Below are 25,722 nucleotides of genomic sequence, written 5' to 3'. Positions count from 1 at the left end.
TCAGGTTACTAGTGATGTGCCCATGCCACAACGTGATGTTCCGCTATTACTGTCTGAGATAACATGGAGGCACCCATCAGATTCCTAGTGATGTGTCCATGACACAACGTGATGATCAGCTATTACTGTCTGAGATAACATAGAGGCACCCATCAGATTCCTAGTGATGTGTCCATGACACAACGTGATGTTCGACTATTACTGTCTGCGATAACATGGAGGCGCCCATCAGATTCCCAGTAATGTGTCCATGATAGAACGTGATGTTCGACTATTACTGTCTGAAATAACATGGAGGCGCACATCAGATTCCTAGTGATGTGTCCATGACAGAACGTGATGTTCAGCTATTACTGTCTGAAGTAACATGGAGGCGCCCATCAGATTCCTAGTGATGTGCCCATGACACAACGTGAAGTTCTGCTATTACTGTCTGAAATAACATGGAGGCACCCATCAGATTCCTAGTGATGTGCCATGACACAACGTGATGTTCAGCTATTACTGTCTGAAATAACATGGAGGCGCCCATCAGATTCCTAGTGATGTGGCCATGACACAACGTGATGTTCAGCTATTACTGTCTGAAATAACATGGAGGCGCCCATCAGTTTCCCAGTGATGTTCCCATGACACAACGTGATGTTCAGCTATTACTGTCTGAAATAACATGGAGGCGCCCATCAGATTACTAGTGATGTGTCCATAACACAACGTGATGTTCAGCTATTACTGTCTGAAATAACATGGAGGCACCCATCAGTTTCCCAGTGATGTTCCCATGACACAACGTGATGTTCTGCTATTACTGTCTGAAATAACATGGAGGCACCCATCAGATTACTAGTGATGTGTCCATGACACAACGTAATGTTCAGCTATTACTGTCTGAAATAACATGGAGGCACCCATCAGATTACTAGTGATGTGTCCATGACACAACGTGATGTTCTGCTATTACTGTCTGAGATAACATGGAGGCACCCATCAGATTCCTAGTGATGTGTCCATGACACAACGTGATGTTCAGCTATTACTGTCTGAAATAACATGGAGGCACCCATCAGATTACTAGTGATGTGTCCATGACACAACGTGATGTTCAGCTATTACTGTCTGAGATAACATGGAGGCACCCATCAGATTCTTAGTGATGTGTCCATAACACAACGTGATGTTCAGCTATTACTGTCTGAAATAACATGGAGGCGCCCATCAGTTTCCCAGTGATGTTCCCATGACACAACGTGATATTCAGCTATTACTGTCTGAAATAACATGGAGGCGCCCATCAGATTCTTAGTGATGTGTCCATGACACAACGTGATATTCAGCTATTACTGTCTGAGATAACATGGAGGCGCCCATCATGTTCCTAGTGAAGTGTCCATGACACAACGTGATGTTCTTCTATTACTGTCTGAGATAACTTGGAGGCGCCCATCAGGTTACTAGTGATGTGCCCATGACACAACGTGATGTTCAGCTATTACTGTCTGAGATAACATGGAGGTGCCCATCAGTTTCCCAGTGATGTTCCCATGACACAACGTGATGTTCAGCTATTACTGTCTGAAATAACATGGAGGCGCCCATCAGATTACTAGTGATGTGTCCATGACACAACGTGATGTTCAGCTATTACTGTCTGAAATAACATGGAGGTGCCCATCAGATTACTAGTGATGTGTCCATAACACAACGTGATGTTCAGCTATTACGGTCTGAAATAACATGGAGGCACCCATCAGATTACTAGTGATGTGTCCATGACACAACGTGATGTTCAGCTATTACTGTCTGAAATAACATGGAGGCGCCCATCAGATTACTAGTGATGTGTCCATAACACAACGTGATGTTCAGCTATTACTGTCTGAGATAACATGGAGGCACCCATCAGTTTCCCAGTGATGTTCCCATGACACAACGTGATGTTCTGCTATTACTGTCTGAAATAACATGGAGGCGCCCATCAGATTACTAGTGATGTGTCCATGACACAACGTGATGTTCAGCTATTACTGTCTGAGATAACATGGAGGCGCCCATCAGTTTCCCAGTGATGTTCCCATGACACAACGTGATGTTCAGCTATTACTGTCTGAAATAACATGGAGGTGCCCATCAGATTCCCAGTGATGTGTCCATAACACAACGTGATGTTCTGCTATTACTGTCTGAGATAACATGGAGGCACCCATCATGTTACTAGTGATGTGTCCATGACACAATGTGATATTCCGCTATTACTGTCTGAGATAACATGGAGGCACCCATCAGTTTACTAGTGATGTGCCCATGACACAACGTGATATTCCGCTATTACTGTCTGAAATAACATGGAGGCACCCATCAGATTCCCAATGATGTGTCCATGACACAACGTTATGTTCGGCTATTACTGTCTGAGATAATATGGAGGTGCCCATGATGTTCCTAGTGATGTTCCCATGCCACAACGTGATGTTCCGCTATTACTGTCTGAGATAACATGGAGGCACCCATCAGATTCCTAGTGATGTGTCCATGACACAACGTGATGTTCGACTATTACTGTCTGCGATAACATGTAGGCGCCCATCAGATTCCCAGTAATGTGTCCATGATAGAACTTGATGTTCAGCTATTACTGTCTGAAATAACATGGAGGCGCACATCAGATTCCTAGTGATGTGTCCATGACAGAACGTGATGTTCAGCTATTACTGTCTGAAGTAACATGGAGGCGCCCATCAGATTCCTAGTGATGTGCCCATGACACAACGTGAAGTTCTGCTATTACTGTCTGAAATAATATGGAGGCACCCATCAGATTCCTAGTGATGTGCCATGACACAATGTGATGTTCAGCTATTACTGTCTGAAATAACATGGAGGCACCCATCAGATTCCTAGTGATGTGCCATGACACAATGTGATGTTCAGCTATTACTGTCTGAAATAACATGGAGGCGCACATCAGATTCCTAGTGATGTGCCATGACACAACGTGATGTTCTGCTATTACTGTCTGAAATAACATGGAGGCACCCATCAGATTCCTAGTGATGTGCCATGACACAATGTGATGTTCAGCTATTACTGTCTGAAATAACATGGAGGCACCCATCAGATTCCTAGTTATGTTCCCATGACACAATGTGATATTCCGCTATTACTGTCTGAGATAATATGGAGGCTCCCATCAGATTCCCAGTGATGTGCCCATGACAGAACGTGATGTTCTGCTATTACTGTCTGAGATAATATGGAGGCTCCCATCAGATTCCTAGTGATGTGTCCATAACACACCGTGATGTTCAGCTATTACTGTCTGAAATAACATGAAGGCGCCCATCAGATTCCCAGTGATGTGTCCATGACACAACGTGATGTTCTGCTATTACTGTCTGAAATAACATGGAGGCACCCATCAGATTCCTAGTGATGTGCCATGACACAACGTGATGTTCAGCTATTACTGTCTGAAATAACATGAAGGCGCCCATCAGATTCCCAGTGATGTGTCCATGACACAACGTGATGTACGACTATTACTGTCTGAAATAACATGGAGGCACCCATCAGATTCCTAGTGATGTGCCCATGACACACCGTGATGTTCAGCTATTACTGTCTGAAATAACATGAAGGCGCCCATCAGATTCCCAGTGATGTGTCCATGACACAACGTGATGTACGACTATTACTGTCTGAAATAACATGGAGGCACCCATCAGATTCCTAGTGATGTGCCCATGACACAACGTGATGTTCAGCTATTACTGTCTGAGATAATATGGAGGCTCCCATCAGATTCCCAGTGATGTGCCCATGACACAACGTGATGTACGACTATTACTGTCTGCGATAACATGGAGTCGCCCATCAGATTCCCAGTGATGTGCCCATGACAGAACGTGATGTTCTGCTATTACTGTCTGAGATAACATGGAGGCGCCCATCATGTTCCTAGTGATGTTCCCGTGACACGACTTCATGTTCAGCTTTTACTGTCTGAGATAACATGGAGACACCCATCAGATTCCTAGTGATGTGCCATGACACAATGTGATGTTCAGCTATTACTGTCTGAGATAACATGGAGGCACCCATCAGATTCCCAGTGATGTTCCCATGACTCAACGTGATGTTTGGCTATTACTGTCTGAGATAACATGGAGGTGCCCATCAGATTCCCAGTGATGTGTCCATGACACACCGTGATGTTCGGCTATTACTGTCTTAGATAACATGGAGGCAACCATCAGATTCCCAGTGATGTTCCCATTACACAACGTGATGTTTGGCTATTACTGTCTGAGATAACATGGAGGCGCCCATCAGATTCCCAGTGATGTGTCCGACATACAACATAATGTTCTGCTATTACTGTCTGAGATAACATTGAGGAGCCCATCAGATTCCCAGTGATGTTCCCATTACACAACGTGATGTTTGGCTATTACTGTCTGAGATAACATGGAGGCGCCCATCAGATTCCCAGTGATGTATCCGACATACAACATAATGTTCTGCTATTACTGTCTGAGATAACATTGAGGAGCCCATCAGATTCCCAGTGATGTGCCCGTTACACACCTTGATGTTCGGCCATTACTGTCTGAAATAACATGGAGGCACCCATCAGGTTCCCAGTGAAATGCCCCTTTACATGACGGGATGAGATTTTGCCTGTGCTGCTCCTCTACCTCTAGAACTCTCCCTACACTTCTTCATCAAAGCCATCCAACTGTCATCCTAACCCACTGACCTATGCTCACTATTTCTCTCCTGAGTAACCTCTGCCCCTCCCTTTACACTGTAAGCTCTATTGAGCAGGGTCCTCTTCCCTCATGTGTTTTTTCCTCCACTAATGCCATCATCTCTTCCCCACTGCCTATAACGTCACCTAACTTTTGGGTTCTGCCGCCCTGCTGATTATTTGTATTAGCTTATATTATGACCTCTGATGCAGAAATGTTTATATACCATGTTCTTGTTCTGCATTGTCTTGTACTGTAAGTTGCTGTTTTCTTGTTCTGTTCATACTGCCTCTGTGTATGTACCAAGTAAGGCTCTTCGGAACCCTATTGGCGCCATATAATTGTAAATACAGGATAGTAATAATCACACGTCTCACTGACTGCACTCTAAATCACACCTGTCTCACTGACTGCACTCTATATCATGCCCGTCTTAATGACTGCACTCTATATTATGCACATTTCACTGACTGCACTCTATATCACTCCCGTCTCGCTGACTGCACTCTATATCACACCCATTCATGTCCGTTTTACTGACATTTGTCCTCTGATTGTACTCTATATCACATCTGTCTCACTGACTGCACTCTATATCACTCACTCCCGTCTCACTGACTACACTCTGTTATGCACGTCTCAATGACTGTACTCTATATCACGCCAGCTTCACTGACTGCACTCTATATTACACCCACCTCACTGACTGCACTCTATACCCACACCATCTCACTGACCGCACTCTATATCATGTCCGTCTCACTGACCGCACTCTATATCATGTCCGTCTCACTGACCGCACTCTATATCACGCCAGTTTCACTGACTGCACTCTATATCACGCCAGTTTCACTGACTGCACTCTGTATTACGCCCGTTTCACTGACTGCACTCTGTATTACGCCCGTTTCACTGACTGCACTCTGTATTACGCCCGTTTCACTGACTGCACTCTGTATTACGCCCGTTTCACTGACTGCACTCTGTATTACGCCCGTTTCACTGACTGCACTCTGTATTACGCCCGTTTCACTGACTGCACTCTGTATTACGCCCGTTTCACTGACTGCACTCTGTATCACGCCCGTTTCACTGACTGCACTCTATATCACTCCCGTCTCACTGACTGCACTCTATATCACTCCCGTCTCACTGACTGCACTCTATATCACTCCCATCTCACTGACTGCACTCTGTATTACGCCCGTTTCACTGACTGCACTCTATATCACTCCCATCTAACTGACTACACTCTCTATCAATCACTTCTGTCTCGCTGACTGTACTCTATATTATGCACGTCTCAATGACTGTACCCTATATCACGCCCGCTTCACTGACTGCACTTGCTATTACGCCCACCTCCCTGACTGCACTCTATACCCACACCATCTCACTGACCGCACTCTATATCATGTCCGTCTCACTGACTGCACTCTGTATTACGCCCGTTTCTCTGACTGCACTCTGTATTACACCCGTTTCACTGACTCCACTCTATATTACTCCCGTTTCACTGACTGCGCGCTATATCACGGCCGCCTCACTAACTGCACTCTATATTACGCCCACCTCACTGACTGCACTCTATACCAACACCATCTCACTAACTGCACTCTATACCAACACCATCTCACTGACTGCACTCTATATCACACCAGTTTCACGGACTGCACTCTATATCATGCCAGTTTCACTGACTGCACTCTATATCACGCCAGTTTCACTGACTGCACTCTGTATTACGCCCGTTTCACTGACTGCACTCTGTATTACGCCCGTTTCACTGACTGCACTCTGTATTACGCCCGTTTCACTGACTGCACTCTGTATTACGCCCGTTTCACTGACTGCACTCTGTATTGCGCCCTTTTCACTGACTGCACTCTGTATTACGCCCGTTTCACTGACTGCACTCTATATCACACCTGTTTCACTGACTGCACTCTATATCATGCCAGTTTCACTGACTGCACGCTATATCACACCTGTTTCACTGACTGCACTCTATATCACGCCCGTTTCACTGACTGCACGCTATATCACGCCCGCCTCACTGACTGCACTCTGTATTACGCCTGTTTCACTGACTGCACTCTATATTACTCTCGTCTCACTGACTGCACTCTATATTACTCTCGTCTCACTGACTGTACTCTATATCACGCCCGCCTCACTAACTGCACTCTATATTACGCCCACCTCACTGACTGCACTCTATACCCACACCATCTCATTGACCGCGCTCTATATCATGTCCGTCTCACTCACCGCACTCAATATCACGCCAGTTTCACTGACTGCACACCATATCATGCCCGCCTCACTGACTGCACGCTATATTACGCCCGTTTCACTGACTGCACTCTATATTACGCCCGTTTCACTGACTGCACTCTATATTACGCCCGTTTCACTGACTGCACTCTATATTACTCTCGTCTCACTGACTGCACGCTATATCACGCCCGTTTCACTGACTGCACTCTATATTACGCCCGTTTCACTGACTGCACTCTATATTACTCTCGTCTCACTGACTGCACGCTATATTACGCCTGCCTCACTGACTGCACTCTATATTACTCTCGTCTCACTGACTGCACGCTATATTACGCCTGCCTCACTGACTGCACTCTATATTTCTCTGACGTCCTAGTGGATGCTGGGAACTCCGTAAGGACCATGGGGAATAGCGGCTCCGCAGGAGACTGGGCACATCTAAAGAAAGCTTTAGGACTAGCTGGTGTGCACTGGCTCCTCCCCCTATGACCCTCCTCCAAGCCCCAGTTAGATTTCTGTGCCCGACGAGAAGGGTGCACACTAGGGGCTCTCCTGAGCTCTTTGTGAAAGTTTTAGTTTAGGTTTATTATTTTCAGTGAGACCTGCTGGCAACAGGCTCACTGCATCGTGGGACTAAGGGGAGAAGAAACGGACTCACCTGCGTGCAGAGTGGATCGGGTTTCTTAGGCTACTGGACATTAGCTCCAGAGGGACGATCACAGGTTCAGCCTGGATGGGTCCCGGAGCCGCGCCGCCGGCCCCCTTACAGAGCCAGAAGAGCGAAGAGGTCCGGTGAAATCGGCGGCAGAAGACGATCCTGTCTTCAGATAAGGTAGCGCACAGCACCGCAGCTGTGCGCCATTGCTCTCAGCACACTTCACACTCCGGTCACTGAGGGTGCAGGGCGCTGGGGGGGCAGCGCCCTGAGACGCAATAAATCGATTAAAACCTTATATGGCTAAAATAAATGCATCACATATAACTCCTGGGCTATATGGATGCATTTAACCCCTGCCAAAACATATAAAAAAACGGATGATAAGGACGCCGAGAAAGGGGCGGAGCCTATCTCCTCAGCACACTGGCGCCATTTTCCCTCACAGCTCAGTTGGAGGGAAGCTCCCTGGCTCTCCCCTGCAGTCACTACACTACAGAAAGGGGTTAAAAAAGAGAGGGGGGCACAAATTAGGCGCAGTATAAACAATACAGCAGCTATAAAGGGAAAAACACTTATATAAGGTTATCCCTGTATATATATAGCGCTCTGGTGTGTGCTGGCAAACTCTCCCTCTATCTCCCCAAAGGGCTAGTGGGTCCTGTCCTCTATCAGAGCATTCCCTGTGTGTGTGCTGTGTGTCGGTACGTTTGTGTCGACATGTATGAGGAGAAAAATGATGTGGAGACGGAGTAGAGTGTCTGTAATAGTGTTGTCACCCCCTAGGGGGTCGACACCTGAGTGGATGTACTGTTAAAATTGCGTGACAGTGTCAGCTTTGTATAAAAGACAGTGGTTGACATGAGACAGCCGGCTACTCAGCTTGTGCATGTCCAGACGTCTCATACAGGGGCTCTAAAGCGCCCGTTACCTCAGATACAGACGCCGACACGGATACTGACTCCTGTGTCGACGGTGAAGAGACAACCGTGATTTCCAATAGGGCCACACATTGCATGATTGAGGCAATGGAAAATGTTTACACTTTTCTGATAATATGAATACCACCAAAAAAAAAAAAAGGGGGTATTATGTTTGGTGAGGAAAAACTTCCTGTAGTTTTCCTGAATCTGAAAAACAAAATGAGGTGTGTGATGATGCGTGGGTTTTCCTCCGATAACAATTGATAATTCTAAAAAGTTATTGGCAGTATACCTTTTCCCGCCAGAGGTTAGGGTGCGTTGGGAAACACCCCCTACAGGGGATAAGGCGCTCACACGATTGTAAGAACAAGGGCTCTACCCTCTCTTGAGATGGCCGCCCTTAAGGATCCTGCTTATAAAAAGCAGGAGGGTATCCTAAAATGTATTTACACACATACTGGTGTTATACTGCGACCAGCAATCGCCTCAGCCTTGATGTGCAGTGCTGGGTGGCGTGGTCGGATTCCCTGACTGGAAATATTGATATCCTAGATAAGGACAGTATATTATTGCCTATAGAGCAATTAAAAGATGCTTTTCTATATATGCATGATGCACAGCGGAATATTTGCCGACTGGCATCAAGTATAAGTGCGTTGTATTCTACCAGTAAAGTGGTCAGGGATTCCAAACGGCATTTGGAAGTATTGCCTTAAAAAAGGGGATGTACCCTAGGTCGCCTCTCAAAATAAGACGCCGTATTATCAGGCGCAGTCCTGGTTGGCAAGCGGACAAAAGGGTTCCTCTTTTCTGCTCGTGACAGAGGGAGAGGAAAATGGCTGCAGAGATCAGCCAGTTCCCAGGAACAGAAACCCTTTTCCGCCTCTGCCAAGCCCTCAGTATGACGCTAGGGCTTTACAAGTTCAAGCACGGTGGGGGCCCGTTCTCAGTGAATTTCAGTGCGCAGTGGGCTCACTCGCAAGTAGACCCCTGGATCCTTCAGGTAATATTTCAGGGGTACAAATTGGAATTCGAGACGTATTCCCCTCGCCGTTTCCAAAAGTCTGTTTTACCGACGTCTCCCGCTGACAGGGAGGCAGTTTTGGAAGCCATTCACAAGCTGTATTCCCAGCAGGTGATAATTAAGGTACCCCTCCTGCAACAGGGAACGGGGTATTATTCCACACTATTGTGGTACCGAAGCCAGACGGCTCGGTGAGACCGATTTTAAAATCTAAAATCTTTGAACACTTACATACAGAGGTTCAAATTCAAAATTGAGTCACTCAGAGCAGTGATTGCAAACCTGGAAGAAGGGGACTACATGATGTCTCGGGACATCAAGGAGGCTTACCTTCATGTCAAAATTTGCCCTTCTCACCAAGGGTATCTCAGGTTATGGTACAGAACTGTCACTATCAGTTCAGACGCTGCCGTAGGGATGGTCCACGGCACCCCGGGTCTTTACTGAAGTAATGACCGAAATGATGATATTCCTTCGAAGGAAGGGAATTTTAGTTATCCCTTACTTGGACGATTCCCTGATAAGGGTAAGATCCAGAGAACAGTTGGAGGTCGGTGTAGCACTATCTCAGGTAGTGTTGCGGCAGCACGAGTGGATTCTCAATATGCCAAAATCGCAGCTGGTTCCGACGACTTGTCTTCTGTTCCTAGGGATGATCCTGGACACAGTCCAGAAAGACGGTGTTTCTCCCGGAGGAGAAAGCCAGGGAGTTATCCGAGCTAGTCAGGAACCTCCGAAAACCGAACCAAGTCTCAGTGCATCAATGCACAAGGGTTCTGGGTAAAAATGGTGGCTTCCTACGAAGCAATCCCATTCGGCAGATTCCACACAAGAACTTTCCAGTGGAACCTACTGGACAAATGGTCCGGGTCGCATCTTCAGATGCATCAGCGGATAACCCTGTCACCAAGGACAAGGGTGTCCCTCCTGTGGTGGTTGCAGAATGCTCATCTTCTAGAGGGCCGCAGATTCGGCATTCAGGACTGGGTCCTGGTGACCACGGATGCCAGCCTGCAAGGCTGGGGAGCAGTCACACAGGGAAGAAATATCCAGGGCTTATGGTCAAGCCTGGAGACATCACTTCACATAATATCCTGGAACTAAGGGCCATTTACAATGCCCTAAGTCAAGAAAAGCCTCTGCTTCAGGGTCAACCGGTATTGATCCAGTCGGACAACATCACGGCTGTCGCCCACGTAAACAGACAGGGCGGCACAAGAAGCAGGAGGGCAATGGCAGAAGCTGCAAGGATTCTCCGCTGGGCGGAAAATCATGTGATAGCACTGTTAGCAGTGTTCATTCCGGGAGTGGACAACTGGGAAGTAGACTTCCTCAGCAGACACGACCTCCACCCGGGGGAGTGGGGACTTCACCCAGAAGTCTTCCAACTGATTGTAAACCGTTGGGAAAAACCAAAGGTGGACATGATGGCGTCCCGTCTTAACAAGAAACTGGACAGATATTGCGCAAGGTCAAGGGACCCTCAGGCAATAGCGGTGGACGCTCTGGTGACACCGTGGGTGTACCAGTCAGTGTATGTGTTCCCTCCTCTGCCTCTCATACCAAAAGTACTGAGAATCATAAGAAGGAGAGGAGTAAGAACGATACTCGTGGTTCCGGATTGGCCAAGAAGGACTTGGTACCCGGAACTTCAAGAGATGCTCACGGAAGACCCGTGGCCTCTACCTTTAAGAAAGGACCTGCTCCAGCAGGGGCCTTGTCTGTTCCAAGACTTACCGCGGCTGCGTTTGACGGCATGGCGGTTGAACGCCGGATCCTGAAGGAAAAAGGCATTCCAGATGAAGTCATCCCTACCCTGGTCAAAGCCAGGAAGGATGTAACCGCAAAACATTATCACCGCATTTGGCGAAAATATGTTGCGTGGTGTGAGGCCAAGAAGGCCCCTACAGAGGAATTTCAACTAGGTCGTTTCCTCCATTTCCTGCAGACAGGACTGTCTATGGGCCTAAAATTAGGGTCCATTAAGGTTCAAATTTCGGCCCTGTCGATTTTCTTCCAGAAAGAACTGGCTTCAGTACCTGAAGTTCAGACATTTGTAAAAGGGGTACTGCATATACAACCTCCTTTTGTGCCTCCAGTGGCAACTTGGGATCTCAATGTTGTTTTGAGGTTCCTTAAGTCACATTGGTTTGAACCACTCACCACTGTGGACTTAAAATATCTCACATGGAAGGTGACGATGCTGTTAGCCCTGGCTTCAGCCAGGCGTGTGTCAGAATTGGCGGCTTTATCATATAAAAGCCCTTACTTAATTTTTCATTCTGACAGGGCAGAATTGAGGACTCGTCCTCAATTTCTCCCTAAGGTGGTTTCTGCTTTTCACATGAACCAACCTATTGTGGTGCCTGCGGCTACTAGGGACTTGGAGGACTCCAAGTTACTTGACGTTGTCAGGGCCCTGAAAATATATGTTTCCAGGACGGCGGGAGTCAGAAAGTCTGACTCGCTGTTTATCCTGTATGCACCCAACAAGCTGGGTGCTCCTGCTTCTAAGCAGACTATTGCTCGTTGGATTTGTAGTACAATTCAGCTTGCACATTCTGTGGCAGGCCTGCCACAGCCAAAATCTGTAAAAGCCCATTCCACAAGGAAAGTGGGCTCATCTTGGGCGGCTGCCCGAGGGGTCTCGGCTTTACAACTTTGCCGAGCAGCTACTTGGTCAGGGGCAAACACGTTTGCTAAATTCTACAAATTTGATACCCTGGCTGAGGAGGACCTGGAGTTCTCTCATTTGGTGCTGCAGAGTCATCCGCACTCTCCCGCCCGTTTGGGAGCTTTGGTATAATCCCCATGGTCCTTACGGAGTTCCCAGCATCCACTAGGACGTCAGAGAAAATAAGAATTTACTTACCGATAATTCTATTTCTCATAGTCCGTAGTGGATGCTGGGCGCCCATCCCAAGTGCGGATTGTCTGCAATACTTGTACATAGTTATTGTTAACTAAATCGGGTTATTGTTGTTGTGAGCCATCTTTTCAGAGGCTCCTTCGTTGTTATCATACTGTTAACTGGGTTCAGATCACAAGTTGTACGGTGTGATTGGTGTGGCTGGTATGAGTCTTACCCGGGATTCAATATCCTTCCTTATTATGTACGCTCGTCCGGGCACAGTATCCTAACTGAGGCTTGGAGGAGGGTCATAGGGGGAGGAGCCAGTGCACACCAGCTAGTCCTAAAGCTTTCTTTAGATGTGCCCAGTCTCCTGCGGAGCCGCTATTCCCCATGGTACTTACGGAGTTCCCAGCATCCACTACGGACTATGAGAAATAGAATTATCGGTAAGTAAATTCTTATTTACTCTCGTCTCACTGGCTGCACGCTATATTACGCCTGCCTCACTGACTGCACTCTATATTACTCTCGTCTCACTGGCTGCACGCTATATTACGCCTGCCTCACTGACTGCACTCTATATTACTCTCGTCTCACTGACTGCACGCTATATCACGCCCGCCTCACTGACTGCACTCTATATTACGCCCGTTTCACTGACTGCACTCTATATTACTCTCGTCTCACTGACTGCACGCTATATCACGCCTGCCTCACTGACTGCACTCTATATTACTCTCGTTTCACTGACTGCACGCTATATCACGCCTGCCTCACTGACTGCACTCTATATTACTCTCGTTTCACTGACTGCACGCTATATCACGCCTGCCTCACTGACTGCACTCTATATTACTCTCGTCTCACTGGCTGCACGCTATATTACGCCTGCCTCACTGACTGCACTCTATATTACTCTCGTCTCACTGACTGCACGCTATATCACGCCCGCCTCACTGACTGCACTCTATATTACGCCCGTTTCACTGACTGCACTCTATATTACTCTCGTCTCACTGACTGCACGCTATATCACGCCTGCCTCACTGACTGCACTCTATATTACTCTCGTCTCACTGACTGCACGCTATATCACGCCTGCCTCACTGACTGCACTCTATATTACTCTCGTTTCACTGACTGCACGCTATATCACGCCTGCCTCACTGACTGCACTCTATATTACTCTCGTCTCACTGACTGCACGCTATATTACGCCTGCCTCACTGACTGCACTCTATATTACTCTCGTCTCACTGGCTGCACGCTATATCACGCCCGCCTCACTGATTGCACTCTATATCATGCCCATCTTACTGATAGTCTGCCTCTTGTTGTGGTGCAGGGAAGAGAAGGAATGCTGGATCCGAGCAAAGTATGAGCAGAAGTTGTTTCTGTGCCCTCTGCCGGCATCAGACGTGCCGCTCGGACAGCAGCTGTTACGGGCAGTTGTGGAGGATGATTTACAAATGGTGGTTACGCTGCTCGCTCATGGTACCAAGGAGGAGGTGAACGAAACATACGGTGATGGAGATGGACGGTCAGCTCTTCATCTCTCGGCAGGGATGGCCAATGTCGTATGCACACAGCTGCTGATATGGGTGAGGTGCTGGAAGGTCAGGACAGTCTACAGCTGAGAATCTCCCATTCTGACACTTGTCTCTTCTTTCTCTGTAGTACGGTGTGGATGTGCAATGCTGCGACGCCCGCGGACTGTCACCACTGTCGTACGCCCGCAGAGCCGGCAATACAGAATGCACAGATCTTCTCCTCATGTACGGCTGCCCTAACGACAGCTGCAGCCCAACACCTGCTCTGTGACGTGTGCGTACCTGCGCCAGGTGACCGGGAATCATGCAGCCATTCTCAGGATACAGGATTATACCTCCCTTGTCCCTTTATAAATGTTATAACGCTGCTGGATTCTGGAACCCTTACAGAACAGTGTATAAATACCTGTACCATAGTGATATGTACATACGGAGCAGACTCGCCGTCACGTGTGTCAGAGACACCAGACCAGGGAACATTAACTTAAGGTGTCACAGAATTTAATACTACAATGGAGATCAGATCCTTGAAGGTGTGTACATGTTATCCCTCTATATGAGGCACCGTATAATGCATGTACATGTTATCCCTCTATATGAGGCACCGGATAACGCGTGTACATGTTATCCCTCTGTATGCGGTACCGGATAACACGTATACATGATATCCCTGAATATGAGGCACCAGATAACACGTATACATGTTATCGCTGTATGAGGCACTAGAGTACGTGTATACATGGCATCCCTGAGTATGAGGCACCGAGGTTTCTGCTGCGAGCGCAGCCCAGAGTGTTAATATTTCCATAATCTGTACATTCCGCTGATATGTGAATATTGATCTTTACAAGGTACCTATAGATATGTATTTGTGTATTTGTATATATGTAATATATGTATAAGATTGTGTGCGGAGTTTACCCTTTATTCATAAACATTATGCTGACTGTGTTCTGTATGTGCCATAGCCACCCGCTGTGCCGGGAATCCGGTGTCGCAGCCTGGCGTGGATGAGTCTTTACTGGTCAGGTGGGTAGAAGATGGTGAGAGACCTAGCTTCAGATGGCGAGGCATCGGATGAGGGACAGCACTACTGGCTGAGGGTGTACTCATACACAGCAGTATACATTGTTATACATACACACATGAAGGATAAACGCTGCTAGTGTCTGAGCTGCAGGACAGTGAGGACAGAATGTAACTGATGTCTCACACCATGTACTATTAGATATACAGTTACTTATTGGATCTTGGTTTGGGTGAGGCAGAATCTGAGCCCTCAGAGAGATGCTGACGTTTGTGAGGGTCTGTACTGCAGAGTATGGGGTGTAAACTGCTCTGGTCTCTCAGTGTACCTGCGCTGTGTGATGTCTGCAGAGTATTTCATGGCCCGGGATAATGGTAAGATTTGAGTATATTAGGAGATTGGGATATATGATGGTAGGAGACAATAGAGATTGGGGTATATGATGGTATGAGACAATAGAGATTGGGGTATATGATGGTAGGAGACAATAGAGATTGGGATATATGATGGTATGAGATGATGGTGAGATTGGGGTATATGATGGTATGAGATGATGGTGAGATTGGGGTATATGATGGTAGGAGACAATAGAGAGACTGGGGTATATGATGGTATGAGACTATGGTGAGATTGGGGTATATGATTGTATGAGACTATGGTGAGATTGGGGTATATGATGGTATGAGACTATGGTGAGATTGGGGTATATGATGGTATGAGACTATGGTGAGATTGGGGTATATGATGGTATGAGACGATGGCGAGATTGGGGTATATGATGGTATGAGACTACGGTGAGATTGGGGTATATGATGGTATGAGACGATGGTGTGATTGCGGTATATGATGGTATGAGACGATGGTGAGATTGGGGTATATGATGGTATGAGACTATGGTGAGATTGGGGTATATGATGGTATGAGACTATGGTGAGATTGGGGTATATGATGGTATGAGACTATGGTGAGATTGGGGTATATGATGGTATGAGACTATGGTGAGATTGGGGTATATGATGGTAGGAGACCATAGAGATTCGGGTATATGATAGTAGGAGACAATAGAGATTGAGATATATGATGGTATGAGACAATGGTGAGATTGGGGTATATGATGGTATGAGACGATGGTGAGATTGGGGTATATGATGGTAGGAGACAATAGAGATTGGGGTATATGATAGTAGGAGACAATAGAGATTGGGGTATATGATGGTATGAGACAATGGTGAGATAGGGGTATATGAAGGATGAGACGATGGTGAGATTGGGGTATATGAAGGATGAGACGATGGTGAGATTGGGGTATATGATGGTAGGAGACAATAGAGATTGGGGTATATGATAGTAGGAGACAATAGAGATCCGGGTATATGATGGTATGAGACAATGGTGAGATAGGGGTATATGAAGGATGAGACGATGGTGAGATTGAGGTATATGAAGGATGAGACGATGGTGAGATTGGGGTATATGATGGTAGGAGACAATAGAGATTGGGGTATATGATAGGAGACATTAGAGATTGGTGTATATGATGGTATGAGACAATGGTGAGATAGGGGTATATGAAGGATGAGATGATGGTGAGATTGGGGTATATGAAGGATGAGACGATGGTGAGATTGGGGTATATGATGATAGGAGACAATAGAGATTGGGGTATATGGTAGTAGGAGACAATAGAGATTGGGGTATATGATGGTATGAGACGATGGTGAGATAGGGGTATATGAAGGATGAGACGATGGTGAGATTAGGGTATATGAAGGATGAGACTATGGTGAGATTGGGGTATATGATGGTATGAGAAAAGGGTGAGATTGGGGTATATGAAGGATGAGACAATGGTGAGATTGGGGTATATGATGGTATAAGACAATGGTGAGATTGGGGTATATTAAGGATGAGACAATGGAGAGATTGGGGTATATGATGGCATGAGACAATGGTGAGATTGGGGTATATGAAGGATGAGACAATGGTGAGATTGGGGTATATGATTGTATGAGACAATGGTGAGATTGGGGTATATGAAGGATGAGACGATGGTGAGATTGGGTTATGAGAATGAGATATTGGTAAGATTGGGGTATGTAGTGGTATAAGATGTTGGTGAGTTTGGGGTATATGAGGGTATAAAATAATGGTGAGATTGGGGTACAGTATATGATAGTATGAGACGATGGTGAGATTGGGTTATATGATGGTATGACAATAGAGAGATTGGGGTATGTGGTGGTCTGAAATGGTGAGATTGGTGTATATGATAGGACTGAGATGATGGTGAGATTGGTGTATATGATAGGTCTGAGATGATGGTGAGATTGGGGCATATGATGGTGAGATTGGGGTATGTGGTGGTGTGAGATGATGGTGAGATTGGAGTATGTGGTGGTCTGAGATGATGGTGAGATTGGGGCATATGATGGTATAGATGATGGTGAGATTGGGGTATGTGGTGGTCTGAGTTGATGTGAGATTGGGGCATATGATGGTATGAGATGGTGAGATTGGGGCATATGATGGTAAGATTGGTGTATGTGATGGTCTGAGATGATGGTGAGATTGGTGTATGTGATGGTCTGAGTTGATGGTGAGATTGGGATATATGATGGTCTGAGATGGTGGTGAGATTTGGGTATATGATGATCTGAGATGGTGATGAGATTGGGGTATGTGGTGGTCAGAGATGATGGTGAGATTGGGGTATGTGATGGTCTGAGATGGCGAGATTGGGGTATGTTATTGTCTGAGATGGTGGCATATGATGGTCTGAGATGATGGTGAGATTAAGGCATTTGGTGGTCTGAGCTGGTGGTGAGATTGGGGCATGTGGTGGTCAGAGATGATGGTGAGATTGGGGTACAGATGGAGCCACCTTTGTCTTGGCCTTTAATAGGATTAAGGGGGTAATTCCAAGATGATCGCAGCAGGAATTTTGTTAGCAGTTGGGCAAAACCATGTTCACTGCAGGGAGGCAGATTTAACATGTGCAGAGAGAGTTGGATTTGGGTGTGGTGTGTTCAATCTGCAATCTAATTTGCAGTGTAAAAATAAAGCAGCCAGTGTTTACCCTGCACAGAAACAAAATAACCCACCCAAATCTAACTCTTTCTGCACATGTTATATCTGCCTACCCTGCAGTGCACATGGTTTTGCCCAACTGCTAACAAAATTCCTGCTGCGATCAATTTGGAATTACCCCCTAAGTGAGCCAGGGCAGTCGGACTTAATCCCCTGCTGTAATGACTTAATCCCCTGATGTATTGTTCTCTGTATTGTATTGCATCTGAGAACAATAGATGAAGGTCTTATGTTAGACCCATCTGTATGTGATGGTATGAGATGGTGAGATTGGGGTATATGGTAGTGAGATTGTGGCATATGATGGTGAGATTGGGGTATGTGGTGGTTGGAGAGGATAGTGAGATTGGGGCATATGATGATATGAGATGATGTTGAGATTGGGGCATATGATGGTATGAGATGATGGTGAGATTGGGGCATATGATGGTATGAGATGATGGTGAGATTGGGGCATATGATGGTGAGATTGGGGCATATGATGGTATGAGATGATGGTGAGATTGGGGTATGTGATGGTTTGAGTTGATGGTGAGATTGGGGTTCAGTATGTGGTGGTCTAAGGTAATGAGATTGGGGTATGTGATGGTCTGAGTTGATAGTGAGATTGGGGTTCAGTATGTGGTGGTCTGAGATGATGAGATTGGGCCATATGATGGTCTGAGTTGATGGTGAGATTGGGGTATGTGGTGGTCTCAGATGATGGTGAGATTGGGGTATGTGGTGGTCAGAGATGATGGCAACAATCAGGCAGGATGTACAATTGATGTGATTGTAGATTATTAAATGTAGAGTTTATGCCGTGGTTGAGTCTACTTTTTTTTTTGAACAGTGTGGAATACAGTAGATGCTGGTCTGAAATAACTACAATGTATAAAAGGGGCAATAGACCACTAGATGAGCACCCATGTCATCTGCGACACAAGACCTTTACCTCCATTGTAATCTGGACACAATGAGACAACGACTAGATGAGGGTTTGAGCTTCAGGTCAATTATTCAGCTGTGGATAGATGCTGGGATGAGGGAGATCTCGCCGATGGTGTGGCTGGGTCTTTGGGGGAGCTGCTAAACTTACTAAGGTTTGAAATCGTCATTGAATTAGGGTTTAGTGGGTCACTACACATAGCGTCCTTGTCATTGTACTGCAGGTGTACTCATGACATCCACAGGTGAGTATATGTAACAGTTTGAAGAGCTTCTCATAACAGAAGATATTGATATAAAGTGATAGTGGTTGAGGATATTTCCCTACATTGCAGGATTCTTACTGCAAATCTAATAATGTAACACAAATCTTACATTCAGTCAGTATACGGAACCCGCTACACGTGTATCTGCTGCATTGTACCTGGTTATACTTCGCTGATCGCTGCAGTTCCGTCCTATAGCTCTGAATCCATTGTGACACATGAAGAGGACCAATCACATGCAGGAGAGTCCCTGCTTTGTATACTTTGTACAGTATATTTATATTGCAGTGTACACACAGCGTGCTGTCCTGTGTATGTGCTGTGAAATAAAATATCTTGTCTAATGGTCTGATGCGGATTTATTGGAGTTCTCCACACAGTATTCCAGTGTCATGTCCAAGTCACTCGGTTCTCTCCCATTTATCTCTGATACTTAGTTCTATCCCTCATTACCCTGTCGCCCAGTTTCTTCCCCCATGTCCTGTCAGTGTGCCCTCATACCCATGTCCCAGTCATTCATTTATGTCCTCCCATGTCCTGTCACTGTGCCCTCATACCCATGTCCCAGTCATTCATTTCCATCCTCCCATGTCCTGTCACTACGCCCTCATACCCATGTCCCAGTCATTCATTTCCATCCTCCCATGTCCAGTCACTATGCCCTCATACCCATGTCCCAGTCATACATTTCCATCCTCCCATGTCCTGTCACTGTGCCCTCATACCCATGTCCCAGTCATTCATTTCCATCCTCCCATGTCCTGTCACTATACCCTCATACCCATGTCCCAGTCATTCATTTCCATCCTCCCATGTCCAGTCACTATGCTCTCATACCCATGTCCCAGTCATACATTTCCATCCTCCCATGTCCTGTCACTGTGCCCTCATACCCATGTCCCAGTCATTCATTTCCATCCTCCCATGTCCTGTCACTATACCCTCATACCCATGTCCCAGTCATTCATTTCCATCCTCCCATGTCCTGTCACTGTGCCCTCATACCCATGTCCCAGTCATTCATTTCCATCCTCCCATGTCCAGTCACTATGCCCTCATACCCATGTCCCAGTCATTCATTTCCATCCTCCCGTGTCCTGTCAGTGTGCCCTCATACACATGTCCCAGTCATTCATTTCCATCCTCCCATGTCCTGTCACTGTGCCCTCATACCCATGTCCCAGTCATTCATTTCCATCCTCCCATGTCCTGTCACTATGCCCTCATACCCATGTCCCAGTCATACATTTCCATCCTCCCATGTCCTGTCACTGTGCCCTCATACCCATGTCCCAGTCATTCATTTCCATCCTCCCATGTCCTGTCACTATGCCCTCATACCCATGTCCCAGTCATTCCTTTCCATCCTCCCATGTCCTGTCACTATGCCCTCATACCCATGTCCCCGTCATTCATTTCCATCCTCCCATGTCCTGTCACTATGCCCTCATACCCATGTCCCAGTCATTCCTTTCCATCCTCCCATGTCCTGTCACTATGCCCTCATACCCGTGTCCCAGTCATTCATTTCCATCCTCCCATGTCCTGTCACTATGCCCTCATACCCATGTCCCAGTCATTCATTTCCATCCTCCCATGTCCTCTCACTGTGCCCTCATACCCATGTCCCAGTCATTCATTTCCATCCTCCCATGTCCTGTCAGTGTGCCCTCATACCCATGTCCCAGTCATTCATTTCCATCCTCCCATATCCAGTCACTATGCCCTCATACCCATGTCCCAGTCATTTATTTCCATCCTCCCATGTCCTGTCACTATGCCCTCATACACATGTCCCAGTCATTCATTTCCATCCTCCCATGTCCTGTCAGTGTGCCCTCATACCCATGTCCCAGTCATTCATTTCCATCCTCCCATGTCCTGTCACTATGCCCTCATACCCGTGTCCCAGTCATTCATTTCCATCCTCCCATGTCCTGTCAGTGTGCCCTCATACCCATGTCCCAGTCATTCATTTCCATCCTCCCATGTCCTGTCACTATGCCCTCATACCCGTGTCCCAGTCATTCATTTCCATCCTCCCATGTCCTGTCACTATACCCTCATACCCATGTCCCAGTCATTCATTTATGTCCTCCCATGTCCTGTCACTGTGCCCTCATACCCATGTCCCAGTCATTCATTTCCATCCTCCCATGTCCTGTCACTATGCCCTCATACACATGTCCCAGTCATTCATTTCCATCCTCCCATGTCCAGTCACTGTGCCCTCATACCCATGTCCCAGTCATTCATTTCCATCCTCACATGTCCTGTCACTATGCCCTCATACCCATGTCCCAGTCATTCATTTCCATCCTCCCATGTCCTGTCACTGTACCCTCATACCCATGTCCCAGTCATTCATTTCTATCCTCCCATGTCCTGTCACTATACCCTCATACCCATGTCCCAGTCATTCATTTCCATCCTCCCATGTCCTGTCACTGTACCCTCATACCCATGTCCCAGTCATTCATTTCCATCCTCCCATGTCCTGTCACTATGCCCTCATACCCATGTCCCAGTCATTCATTTCCATCCTCCCATGTCCTGTCAGTGTGCCCTCATACCCTTGTCCCAGTCATTCATTTCCATCCTCCCATGTCCCAGTCATTCATTTCCATCCTCCCATGTCCTGTCACTATACCCTCATACCCATGTCCCAGTCATTCATTTCCATCCTCCCATGTCCTGTCAGTGTGCCCTCATACCCATGTCGCAGTCATTCATTTCCATCCTCCCATGTTCCAGTCATTCATTTCCATCCTCCCATGTCCTGTCACTGTGCCCTCATATCCATGTCCCAGTCATTCATTTCCATCCTCCCATGTCCAGTCACTATGCCCTCATACCCATGTCCCAGTCATTAATTTCCATCCTCCCATGTCCTGTCAGTGTGCCCTCATACCCATGTCGCAGTCATTCATTTCCATCCTCCCATGTCCAGTCACTACGCCCTCATACCCATGTCCCAGTCATTAATTTCCATCCTCCCATGTCCTGTCACTATACCCTCATACCCATGTCCCAGTCATACATTTCCATCCTCCCATGTCCAGTCACTATGCCCTCATACCCATGTCCCAGTCATTAATTTCCATCCTCCCATGTCCTGTCACTATGCCCTCATACCCATGTCCCAGTCATTCATTTCCATCCTCCCATTTCCTGTCACTATGCCCTCATACCCATGTCCCAGTCATTCATTTATGTCCTCCCATGTCCCAGTCATTCATTTCCATCCTCCCATGTCCTGTCACTGTGCCCTCATACCCATATCCCAGTCATTCATTTCCATCCTCCCATGCCCTGTCACTATGCCCTCATACCCATGTCCCAGTCATTCATTTCCATCCTCCCATTTCCTGTCACTATGCCCTCATACCCATGTCCCAGTCATTCATTTCCATCCTCCCATGTCCTGTCACTATGCCCTCATACCCATGTCCCACTCATTCATTTCCATCCTCCCATGTCCTGTCACTGTGCCCTCATACCCATGTCCCAGTCATTCATTTCCATCCTCCCGTGTCCTGTCACTATACGCTCATACACATGTCCCAGTCATTCATTTCCATCCTCCCATGTCCTGTCACTATGCCCTCATACCCATGTCCCAGTCATTAATTTCTATCCTCCCATGTCCTGTCAGTGTGCCCTCATACCCATGTCCCAGTCATTCATTTCCATCCTCCCATGTCCCAGTCATTCATTCCATCCTCCCATGTCCTCTCACTGTGCCCTCATACCCATGTCCCAGTCATTCATTTCAATCCTCCCATGTCCTGTCACTGTGCCCTCATACACATGTCCCAGTCATTCATTTCCATCCTCCCATGTCCTGTCACTATGCCCTCATACCCATGTCCCCGTCATTCATTTCCATCCTCCCATGTCCTGTCACTATGCCCTCATTCCCTTGTCCCAGTCATTCATTTCCATCCTCCCATGTCCTGTCACTATGCCCTCATACCCATGTCCCAGTCATTCATTTCCATCCTCCCATGTCCTGTCACTATGCCCTCATACCCATGTCCCCGTCATTAATTTCCATCCTCCCATGTCCTGTCACTATGCCCTCATTCCCATGTCCCAGTCATTCATTTCCATCCTCCCATGGTCTGTCACTGTGCCCTCATACCCATGTCCCAGTCATTCATTTCCATCCTCCCGTGTCCTGTCACTATACCCTCATACCCATGTCCCAGTCATTTATTTCCATCCTCCCATGTCCTGTCACTATGCCCTCATACCCATGTCCCAGTCATTCATTTCCATCCTCCCATGTCCTGTCACTATGCCCTCATACCCGTGTCCCAGTCATTCATTTCCATCCTCCCATGTCCTGTCACTATGCCCTCATACCCATGTCCCAGTCATTCATTTCCATCCTCCCATGTCCTGTCACTGTGCCCTCATACCCATGTCCCAGTCATTAATTTCCATCCTCCCATGTCCTGTCACTATACCCTTATACCCATGTCCCAGTCATTCCTTTCCATCCTCCCATGTCCTGTCACTACGCCCTCATACCCATGTCCCAGTCATTAATTTCCATCCTCCCATGTCCTGTCACTATACCCTCATACCCATGTCCCAGTCATTCATTTCCATCCTCCCATGTCCTGTCACTATACCCTCATACCCATGTCCCAGTCATTCATTTCCATCCTCCCATGTCCTGTCAGTGTGCCCTCATACCCATGTCCCAGTCATTCATTTCCATCCTCCCATGTCCCAGTCATTCATTTCCATCCTCCCATGTCCTGTCACTATACCCTCATACCCATGTCCCAGTCATTCATTTCCATCCTCCCATGTCCTGTCAGTGTGCCCTTATACCCATGTCCCAGTCATTCATTTCCATCCTCCCATGTCCCAGTGATTCATTTCCATCCTCCCCATGTCCTGTCACTGTGCCCTCATACCCATGTCCCAGTCATTCATTTCCATCCTCCCATGTCCAGTCACTATGCCCTCATACCCATGTCCCAGTAATTCATTTCCATCCTTCCATGTCCTGTCACTATGCCCTCATACCCATGTCCCAGTCATTCATTTCCATCCTCCCATGTCCTGTCACTATGCCCTCATACCCATGTCCCAGTCATTCATTTCCATCCTTCCATGTCCTGTCACTATGCCCTCATACCCATGTCCCACTCATTCATTTCCATCCTCCCGTTTCCTGTCACTATGCCCTCATACACATGTCCCAGTCATTCATTTCCATCCTCCCATGTCCTGTCACTATGCCCTCATACCCATGTTCCAGTCATTCATTTCCATCCTCCCATGTCCCAGTCATTCATTCCATCCTCCCATGTCCTCTCACTGTGCCCTCATACCCATGTCCCAGTCATTAATTTCCATCCTCCCATGTCCTGTCAGTGTGCCCTCATACCCATGTCCCCGTCATTCATTTCCATCCTCCCATGTCCTGTCACTATGCCCTCGAGTCCCTGCTTTGTATACTTTGTACAGTATATTTATATTGCTGTGTACACACAGCGTGCTGTCCTGTGTATGTGCTGTGAAATAAAATATCTTGTCTAATGGTCTGATGCGGATTTATTGGAGTTCTCCACACAGTATTCCAGTGTCATGTCCAAGTCACTCGGTTCTCTCCCATTTATCTCTGATACTTCGTTCTATCCCTCATTACCCTGTCGCCCAGTTTCTTCCCCCATGTCCTGTCAGTGTGCCCTCATACCCATGTCCCAGTCATTCATTTATGTCCTCCCATGTCCTGTCACTGTACCCTCATACCCATGTCCCAGTCATTCCTTTCCATCCTCCCATGTCCTGTCACTGTACCCTCATACCCATGTCCCAGTCATTTATTTCCATCCTCCCATGTCCTGTCACTATGCCCTCATACCCATGTCCCAGTGATTCATTTCCATCCTCCCATGTCCTGTCACTGTGCTCTCATACCCATGTCCCAGTCATTCATTTCCATCCTCCCATGTCCTGTCACTATGACCTCATACCCATGTCTCCGTCATACATTTCCGTCCTCCCATGTCCTGTCAGTGTGCTTTCATACCCATGCCCCAGTCATTCATTTATGTCCTCCCATGTCCCGGTCACTTAGTGTTGTTCTCCAGCTATGTCTTTGTCCCTTAGTTCTGTCCTCCCATGTCCGGACCTTTAGTCCTGTCCTACCTTCATGTCCCATTGCTGTAGTTGTGCCCCCCTCCCATGTCCCCCAGTCCCTTAGTTCTGACCTTCCCATGTCCCGACTCCTTACACCTGTCCACCACTGTGTCCCAGTCCCTCTGTCTGTCTTCCCCCTGTATCCCAGTCCCTTATTTCTGTCCCATGTCATGTTCCTCTAGTTCTTTCCTGTCCCCCCCCCCCCCCCCCCTCCCC

At 47.1% G+C, this 25,722-nt stretch overlaps 1 pseudogene; it reads left to right on the top strand.

The window, feature by feature from the left end:
* The window catches only part of LOC135040589 (arf-GAP with GTPase, ANK repeat and PH domain-containing protein 3-like), an 81,378-nt pseudogene extending 61,686 nt beyond the window's left edge, over positions 1-19,692 (top strand).
* The last annotated feature ends 6,030 nt before the right edge of the window (positions 19,693-25,722 follow it).

This window comes from Pseudophryne corroboree, unplaced genomic scaffold, assembly GCF_028390025.1.
Source record: "Pseudophryne corroboree isolate aPseCor3 unplaced genomic scaffold, aPseCor3.hap2 scaffold_746, whole genome shotgun sequence".
NCBI classification, from domain to species: Eukaryota; Metazoa; Chordata; class Amphibia; order Anura; family Myobatrachidae; genus Pseudophryne; species Pseudophryne corroboree.
Note: the sequence above shows the minus strand (reverse complement) of the source record. Positions and strands in the feature narration are given on the sequence as shown.